The 9,338-nt window shown below is 52.4% G+C and overlaps 1 long non-coding RNA gene across 1 annotated transcript; it reads right to left on the bottom strand.

Moving 5' to 3' along the window:
- Window positions 1-1,001: 1,001 nt before the first annotated feature.
- On the bottom strand, window positions 1,002-9,321 carry LOC140637677 (uncharacterized). The gene is made up of 3 exons (XR_012034737.1): window positions 9,150-9,321; window positions 2,147-2,240; window positions 1,002-1,828 (listed from the first exon to the last, which is right to left on the bottom strand). It is a non-coding gene; the product is annotated as an uncharacterized lncRNA (long non-coding RNA).
- Window positions 9,322-9,338: the final 17 nt, after the last annotated feature.

The following is a 9,338-nucleotide window of genomic DNA, read 5'->3' as shown; positions in this document are numbered from 1 at the left end:
CCCAAGATGCCCAGAGTACATGGTTGTGCTGAGCGAAGGGGGTGGCAACCAGGGTATGGTGGTGTGGGGAGATGGGCTTTGGGCACCAGCAGCTCAGGCTCTCATGAACTTAGCTCTCCGTCCCTCCTCTATGGGAGCCAAGCAAGCCCCTTCTCTTCTCTGGGCCTGTTTCCTCATCTGCAAAATGGGAATAACAAAATACACCTGGGGATGTGCTGAGTGATCCACGTGGGCAGTGCTGTAGAGTTGCTTTGAATCTGTATATCCACATGCTCAGGAAAGTGAGGGTTTGGGCCACCAGTTGATGGATGCAAGCTCTCTGTGCCTCAGTTTCTCTGGCTGGAAGGCCCATGCCCTCTTTCTACCGGGCAGCTGCAGGGGAGGGGGATGAGTGAAGGGGACTCTCAAAGTTGATCTGCCGTGCTCACCTGGACCAATGGGGCACACTTTGCCCAGAGCAGGGATAGGGTGAGGCAGGTTCTAGGACTCTAGCTGTAAGGTGGTGGGGTATTCCTGGACCCCAGAGGATTTCTGGGCATGGTTCTAGCCTCTGGTGACTGCTTCTGTCAAAGCTGTCCCTGGGACTGGAAGCCAGAGCTAGAAGATGATCCTGTGTGCATAGTGGACCTGTGTGAGCTGTGACTATTCCCACATGTGCCAGCCCCCAGGGAGCAGGGAGAAAGCCCTGCAGGAGATGCTGAGGAAAGACTATATTCTGCAGTCCTGGCTTTCGTGCATCTCCTCCGGTGACCTGGGACCTGTCCCCTCCCTCTTTACCTTGAGTCGTCATTTTGGGTAGCCACAAGGGGCTGAGGAGACCCTGGCCACCAAGGAGGCTTGGCAGCTGGAAGCCCCGCTCTGACGAAGCCTTTGTAGAAGCGGATTCCTCGGCCTGTCTGACGTTTGACTCGGGCTGTCATGTGGGCTTTTATCAGAATAAACAGGTTTTGTTGTGCATTTCACAATCTCAGCATCTTTAATTTATCGCACAACAAATTGGAGAGGATTTAGCATGTATTTAATTAATTTGACGAAAGTAGTTCAACAACTGTAAACAAGGCAGTGGAAACACACTTGCTGGGAAGCAGGGCCTGACTCCTCCAGGGCTCCGAGCGGGCGCAGGCTCGAGGCTGCACATTGGCCTCCGTAGGACAGGGACAGGTGGCACAGGGGCGAGGCTGGGCCTGGAGCAGCTGAGTGGCGGGAGAGCTGGGTGGAGGCAGGAGTCCTGGGTTCCTCAGGGCCACGAAGGGGTGGGAACCCCTGCCCTGCTTCCCTCTCAGAGGACCTCGGGAGCATGTCCAGGGGCATTGGCCCCAAAACTGTTTTGTGGCAGGAAAGGTACTGGTATTACCTGAGGTCAGCCTGCCCCAGACCTACTTCCTGTAAGATGAAGTTCCAGCATTACCTCCTCCTAAAAGTATTTTGTATCAGTTAGGTACTGTGTTTGCAGTAACAGAGTAATATAGCCTGTCCTCCAAGGTGGCTGGATAGGAGGTTCGTGGCTGTGCTGGAACTCCGTGATGTTCTTAATGTCCCTGGTTCCCTCTGTCCTCTTCACTATCCTTACTGAATGCCATCCATCCTCAGAGTCCCCTCCTGGCCTTGAGATAGCTGCTACTGCTCCAGCCATCACGTCTACATCCTTGGTGACACAGAGAGGGAAGCGGGGGAGGGCATCCAGGTCCGTGCCTCCCTCCAAAGGCACTTTCCTAGGAATAGTACTCAATGCCTGTCATGTATCTTGGGCAAGATTTTTGAAACATGATTATCTCTATCTTCAAGAAAGCAGAAAAGTGGCATCTCAGCTAGGCATGGAGTCAGGATTCTGCAGGAAGGAAGGAGAGCAGAATGCACATTGTGGGGGCAACAGCAGGGCGTGGCCCACCCTCCCTAAGCCTAGGTTGGTGCAAGGCCCCCTGGATGGTCCCTCTCACAACTGCGGGGTGGGTGGGTGGTAGACTCTTGCCCATTGGAATGGGGGCCTCCTCAGGCAACAGGGGGGTGGGATTCCTGCAGGGTCCCCAGCTGGGAGGGCAAAACCTAGTCCCTGGGAGGAGTGGCAGGTGACTGGGTGGGTGATGAAGCTGCCTTTCTCCTGGTTTTGGTCACAGTAGGACAGAGAGGCGGGGAGTGCAGGGCCTACCAGTGTGGCTGCAGAGAGAGCCAGGCTCTTTGGGCTGGAATCCCAATCCTGCCACTTCCCAGCTGGTGATTTCAGTGTTCTCACGGCTCTGGTCCTGTTGGGGAGTGGGAGGAAGAAGAGGTGCTCGGGCAAAGGGAGGAGAGAGGTGCCTAGGGGGCTCCCCGGGGGAGGCCACTCCCTGAACCCTCCCCACCTCCAGCTGCAGCAGGACTTCTGTGGCCTCCTTGGGCCCACCCTGCAGACCTCCGTGGCAACCCCCCAGGCCAGCCCACGTGGCCACAATGGGCCACTGACTTGTAAAGCCTGTCCTGGGAAATCCCTTGGTCTGGGGGAGCTGGGATGGTTGGTCTCCCTCCCTCATGCTTCCTTCTGCTGGCTTCTCTGCAGCTCTGGGAAGCCACGGCACTTTACCTGAAGCAGGAATGCCAGCAAGGGAATGGAAGGGACAAAGCCAAATGCTGGAGAAACCTTCTAGGCCCAGGCTCTGGGGGGGAGGGGTGGGCAGGAGGAGGCGGGGCCCTGACCCCTCCCTTCTTTTTCCCCCAAACCAGCTTTATTGAAATATAACTGATTTATAATCAAGTGCCTCTGGTAACCACAAATCTGATGTCTTTTTTCTTTCTTCTTTTTTTTTCTGATCTCTTTTTCTATGAGTTTGGTTTTTTTGGGTTTTGTTTTTATTTTAGATTCCACATATATGAGAGATCATATGGTATTTGTCTTTCTCTGTCTGACTTACTTCACTTAGCACGATGCCCTTAAGGTCCATCCATGTGGACACAAACAGCAGGATTTCCTTTTTTTTTTCAAATTGCTGAATAATATTCCATTGCAGAAATATTTATATACACCATATTTTCTTAACTCATCCGTCGGTGGACATTTAGGTTGTTGCCATGTCTTGGCTATTGTAAATAATGCTGCTATGAACATATGGGTACAGATATCTCTCAGACATCGTGTTTTCATTGCCTTCGGATATATCCCCAGAAGTGGGATTGCTGGATCATATGGTATTTCTATGTTTAATTTTCAGAGGAACTGCCATACTGTTTTCCTCAGTGGCTGCAGCAATTTACACTCCCACCAGCAGCACGCAGCCCCCCCCTCCACTTCCACCTCTTGGCTGGTACTTGTTATTCTTTATCTTATTGAGGATATCCATTTTAGCAAGTATGAAGCAAGATCTCATTGTGGTTTTGATTTGCGTTTCCTGATGCTGAGTGCTGCCGAGCCCCTTTTCATGGACCTATTGGCCTTTTATGGATCTTCTTAGGAAAAATGTCTATTTGGGTCCTTTGCGCATTTTTAAGAATCACATTGCTTGTTTTCTTTTTGTTATTGAGTTGTAGGAGTTCTTTATATATTGTGGATATTAACACCTTGTCAGATCTGTGATTTGCAAATTTTTTTTTCTATTCCCTAGGTTGTCTTTTTATTTTGTTGATTATTTGTTTTGGGGCTCTCAATTCTGGTCCATTGGGCCTCCACACCTACTGTGCCTGTTTTTATGCCAGTACCATCCTGTGTTGATTGCTATATCTTTGTAATATAGTTTGAAATCAGGACATGTGATGTGCTTTTCTTGGTAGAACACTTGATAACGCCCCAAATCCCAGCCCCCACCTCAATACACACACACCCTGGGAACTTCTCGCCAGAGTGTATGTCAAAGGCCTGATATCAGGCTCTCACTTTCTCGGATTCTCATCTGAGGAGCTTCTTCTGAGCCCCTGGCTGAACTTCAGGCTAGATTCTGCTACTACAATAAGAGCTCGAAGGGCTTCTGTGACCCTTTGGTCCATCCCCTGGTCCTGTGGTAGGGAACCGAGGCCCGAGGAAGAGAAGGAGAGGAGGGGTGCCTTTCTCCCTGCCACAACCAGGGGCGACCTGGCCTTGGACCCCCTCTCACCTCCCAGCGGCCTCACCTGGGGCGTCTCAGGACCAGCTGTTCCCGGGACCTATCAGCCACTTTCCAATCAGGCTCCCAGTGATGGGGCTGAGGGTCTGCTCCTCACCAGACGTTTTGCTTCCCTTGGGTCCTGTGCTCATCTGCTCAGGTCATCATAACAAAGTCCCACTGAGCCAGGAGGCTTAGGCCACAGGATTTTATTGCTCACGATTCTGGCAGTGTAAGTCAAGGTGTGGGCAGGGTTTGCTTGTCCTGAGACCTGCCCTTGGCTTGCAGATAGCTGCCTTCTGCCTGTGTCCTGACATGGCCTTTCCCTCTACAGAGGACACCAGTCCTACTGGATTGGGGCTCCACCCTTACCACCCCATTTAACCTTCATTACCTCTTTAAAAGCTTCAACTCTGGGGCACCTGGGTGGCTCAGTGGTTGAGCATCTGCTTTTGGCTCAGGGCTTGATCCTGGGGTTCTGGGATCGAGTCCCACATGGGGATCCTCACAGGGAGCCTGCTTCTCTCTTTGCCTATGTCTTTGCCTCTCTCTGTGTGTGTCTCTCATGAATAAATAAAAAATTTAAAATAAATACATAAATAAAAACTCCAGCTCTGAAAGTAGTCACACTGGGGGAAGTTGCCATGGTGGTGGTGATGGTGTGTATATCGGGGTGGGGGCCAGGAACCTGGGCATTACCTAGTGCTCTTCCAGGAAGAGCAGCTTTTCTTAGCAGCAGATAACCTCCAAAAACAAAAGCAGCTGCCTTGATTGGATAGTTAGTCTCTCTGGAAGGTTCCTGGGGCCGAGCTGGAGGAGGGCCTCCCAATCCTGCACAAGGGAGGATGTGCTGCCTTCAGGGTCTGCCCGCCTCAGCTCATGGTCTCTTGGCAAGGAGAGAGTCTAAGGTCTGGCCACCTCGTCTTCACATGGGAGGCTTCAGCGGGGCCCTCCTTGCTGTGGCACTTCCTACTGGCATGGCTGAAGGTTTGTCAGACCCGTCCAATCCTGCTTTTCCTCCTCCCTTCACATGAGTGACTCTTAATAAGCCTCTTGCATCACAAACTCCGTATCAGTGCTTGCTTCTGGAAGCCTGACCTGGGACTACCCTAGTGGGCTTGGGTGTGCCCCTTGTCCCTCCTGGGGCACGTCAGTCATAGACCCTAAGATGACGTCCAATGATTTCTGCCTCCTGTTTGTTTGTGCTTTTGCATAATCCCTATTGTTTGAGTGTGAGTGGACCTGTGGCTGGCTTCTAATCGAGAAAATATGGCCAAAGTGATGGATGCCACTCCCCTGATTGTCACATTATAGAAGACTGCGTCTTAGCAGGCTGGAGAGACTCTCGATGCGGTCAATGGCTATTTTGGGGAAGGCCACAGGGCAGGGAACCATAGGGATCTCTAGAACCTGAGGCAGCTGCCAGTGGTCAACTGGTATGAAGCCCTCAGTCATACAGTCACAAAGAAATGGGATGGATTCTGCTGCCACATGAATGTGCTTGGGAGCTGATTCTTCCCCTGTCAAACCTTCAAGTGAGAGCACAGCCAGCTGTCAGCTTGACTACAGGTAACTCAGCTGTCCAGACTCCTGTCCTATGGAAACGTGTGTGTTAAGTCCCTAAATCTGTGGTTATGTTTTATGCAGCAATAGAAAGCTAGTTCAGGAGGTGTCAGAGAAAGAGCTGATCTCTGATGTAGCTGTCTCTCGCCAATGCGGCACTCCCATTGCTTGAGGATCAAGCTCCTTATCTACAAGGTGGGAGTGATCATAGCTTCCTTGGAGTAGCTACTATCTGAGATCCACTCACCATGGCACACAATAGGTGCCAGATGCAGTAGGTTGCTTCCCTTGTGAAATGTTGGATCCAAACATCTCCACATGCCATGTGATTTTGGAAAACTGGACTATGCCTGTACATTTGAGTCGAGTGTGTAGTTTTGTTTTGTTTTTTAAGATTTTATTTATTTATTTGGGGGGAAAGAGAGAGAGAGAGCGCAGGAGTAAGGGGAGGAGGGAGCAGAAGGAGAGAGAGAGAAGCAGACTCCTCACTGAGCAGGAACCTGACTCAGGGCTCAATCCCAGGACCCTGGGATCATGACCTGAGCCGGAGGCAAATGCTTAGCCAGCTGAGCCACCCAGGTGCCCCTGGACTCGAGGGTTTTAAAATTTGCTTCCATTGTTAGGAACTTTATTGTTTACAAAGAACTTTCCCCTTGAGCAGGGAAGCAGGAATTAACTAGCGGCTAATGGTAACCAGGTCACCAGGGCAGGTGGTAAACAGAGCCGAGTCTCTTCTTGGATCTGCTCTGAGTAGCAGGTCTTGGTTATAGGTTCCAACTGTCCCTTCAGAGATGTGCAGCCTCTAAAGAAGAAGTGAGGGACACCTGGGTGGCTCAGCAGTTGAGCATCTGCCTTCGGCCCAGGGTGTGATCCTGGAGGTCTGAGATCGAGTCCCACATCGGGCTCCCTGCATGGAGCCTGCTTCTCCCTCTGCTTGTGTTTCTGCCTCTCTCTCTCTCTCTCTCTCTCTCTCTCAGTGTGTGTCTCTCATGAATAAATAAATAAAATCTTAAAAAAAAATAAAGAAGAAGTGATATATATAAAATGGAATATTACTTATGCATCAAAAAGAATGAAATCTTGCTATCAGCAGTGACATGGAAGGAAGAGTATGCTAAGCAAAGTAAGTTAGAGGAAGATAAATAACGATGATTTCACTCATATGTGGAATTTAAGAAACAAAACAGATGAACATATGGGAAGAGGGGGACAAAGAGAGAGAGGGAAACCATAAAAGACTCTTTTTTTTTTTTTAAATTTTTTTTTTAATTTTCATTTATTTATGATAGTCACAGAGAGAGAGAGAGGCAGAGACATAGGCAGAGGGAGAAGCAGGCTCCATGCACCGGGAGCCTGATGTGGGATTCGATCCCGGGTCTCCAGGATCGCGCCCTGGGCCAAAGGCAGGCGCCAAACCGCTACGCCACCCAGGGATCCCCAAAAGACTCTTAATAATAGAGAACAAGCTGAGGGTTGATGGAGGGACGGGGCTGGGGGATGAGCCAGATGGGGGATGGGTATTAAGGAGGGCACTAGTGATGCACACTGGGGGTTGTACGGAAGTGACGAATCACTGAATTCTACTCCTGAAATCATTATTGCACTGTGTGATAACTAACCGGAGTTTAAATAAAAAATTGAAAAGAAGGGCAGCCCGGGTGGCTCAGCGGTTTAGCGCCGCCTTCAGCCCAGGGTGTGATCCTGGATACCCGGGATCGAGTCCCATGTCGGGCTCCCTGTGTGGAGCCTGCTTCTCCCTCTGCCTGTGTCTCTGCCTCTCTCTCTCTGTGTGTCTCTCATGAATAAATAAATAAAATCTTTTTAAAAATCGAAAAGAAAAGAGAGAGAGAGATGCAGCCTGTACCCTCTGCGTGTGGATGGAACGCAGAGAGCAGGGAGAGGAGGGGTGGGAGCTGGTCCCGGCTCGCTGGCTGGGAAGGCTGGAAGGCTGGTTCTCAGTAACGGGGGTATGGCCAGTGTGGGCTTGTGGAGGAGGAGCCTGACTCCCCAGCCTGGCTCCCCAGCTGGATTTGAGGGGCCCCCGGGAGAGAGGTGTGGGCTGGGGAGAGGTCCGGGTCCAGCTGGAGGCTGGGGATCTGCAGGATGCGGCTGCCCATTAAGGGAGAGGTGCCAGGGAGGCTGCGGGCAAGGCAGGAGCTGGGGCAGGCCCTACGGTGCCCTGGTTACTAGCTCAGGGCCTGCAGCGTCTCATTTACTAGCTGGGGAAGTCACTGAGCCTCCTTTGTGAATCGGGACCCTGATTTTCTCGGGTTGGGGTGAAGCTTCGATGGCCGGCCCGGGTGGAGCCGGGACACAGTACCTGGGCCACAGAAGCACCAGGGAGGCCCGGCTGCTGCAGGTTAGCGCTGGGGCGCAGCGCGCTGGCCTCCTGCCTCCTGCGGCACCACGCGGGGGGCGCTCAGTAGACATTTGTGGCATGAATGGAACGGGGCCTGCCTGGCTCTTCATCGAGGTCGCGTCCTGCAGAGGGTGTCGGGGTGCCCCTGAGCGCACCGTCCGGGCGCGGCGCGGTCCTTCCTCCTCCACTCTTGCCGGGCAGGGAAAGGGCAGTGGGGGGGTCAGGGGAGGCAGCTGCGGCCCGCGTGCCCCCGGCTCTGACTCACCCTGGCTTCTGAGCCCACCCAGAGTGACTCTCCCAGCCGCCGGGTCCTCCGCCCGGGCAGGGCCTGCCCCCACTGTTTACTCTTGGCAAATGGCACCTTCCTGTTTCTAAGAAAATGGCTTTACTTGGTAATTATCTCCTGTTTTTATATAGCGTCTTTCATCCAGGTGCCCGTAGCACCCAGCTTGTTAAACGGAATCCTTAGAAGGTGCCGGGACTTCAAACAGTGTCCCTGGTTCTTTGGGGCGCCTCAAAGGCTCCCCACAGTGTGAGCACTCCGAGGTCAACGAGGTCAACGTAAGGCTTCTGTTGCACCTCTGTGCCCCGGGGAGGCAGGATCATGACCTTGGGCGGCTTCACTACAAACCCCCCCCATGTGTCCAGCCCTGTGGGTGGGGGGGCTCTGAGGTGGGGCGGGGAGGGAGCAAGGCCCTTCTCTGTCTTTGAGAGTTCAGTCTTTTCTTTTTTTTTTTTTTTTAAGATTTTATTCATTTAGTCATGAGAGACAGAGAGAGAGAGAGAGAGGGAGAGAGAGAGGGAGAGGCAGAGACACAGGCAGAGGGAGAAGCAGGCTCCATGCAGGGAGCCCGACATGGGACTCGATCCCGGGACTCCAGGATCATGCCCTGGGCTGAAGGCATGCACCAAACCGCTGAGCCACCCAGGGATCCCCAAGAGTTCAGTCCTTGTACGTACCGCACCCCCACTCCCACTCTGGTTCCCCAGGGCTGGGGACCCCTCCACAACCTTCATTCACTCACCATTCATGTGATGATATTAACTGAGCACTTACTATGTGCGGAGTTCAACACCCATGGCCACTCATGGAAGCACGGGGGAGCTCACTACCTTGTATCCCTCCCTGGGTGGAATGGAAGCCTGACTTCTCCCTCTGCCCCAAGCCAGCCCAGTCTCACCTGATTCCTGCAGCTGTTCCTCCTGCAGGGCATGGTTAGCTGAGAGAGAGGGAGGGAAGGAGGGAGGGACGGAGGGGCTGAGATTTGTTTTAAGGAATAGGCTCATGTAATTGTGGATGTTGTAAGTTCCGAATCTGCAGGGTCGGCTGGTAGCTGGAGACTCAGAGAAAAGTTACAGTCTGATTCCAA

This window comes from Canis lupus, chromosome 8 (assembly GCF_048164855.1).
Source record: "Canis lupus baileyi chromosome 8, mCanLup2.hap1, whole genome shotgun sequence".
NCBI lineage: Eukaryota > Metazoa > Chordata > Mammalia > Carnivora > Canidae > Canis > Canis lupus.
The sequence above is the reverse complement of the archived record's forward strand: the minus strand, read 5'-3'. Positions and strand labels throughout refer to the sequence as shown.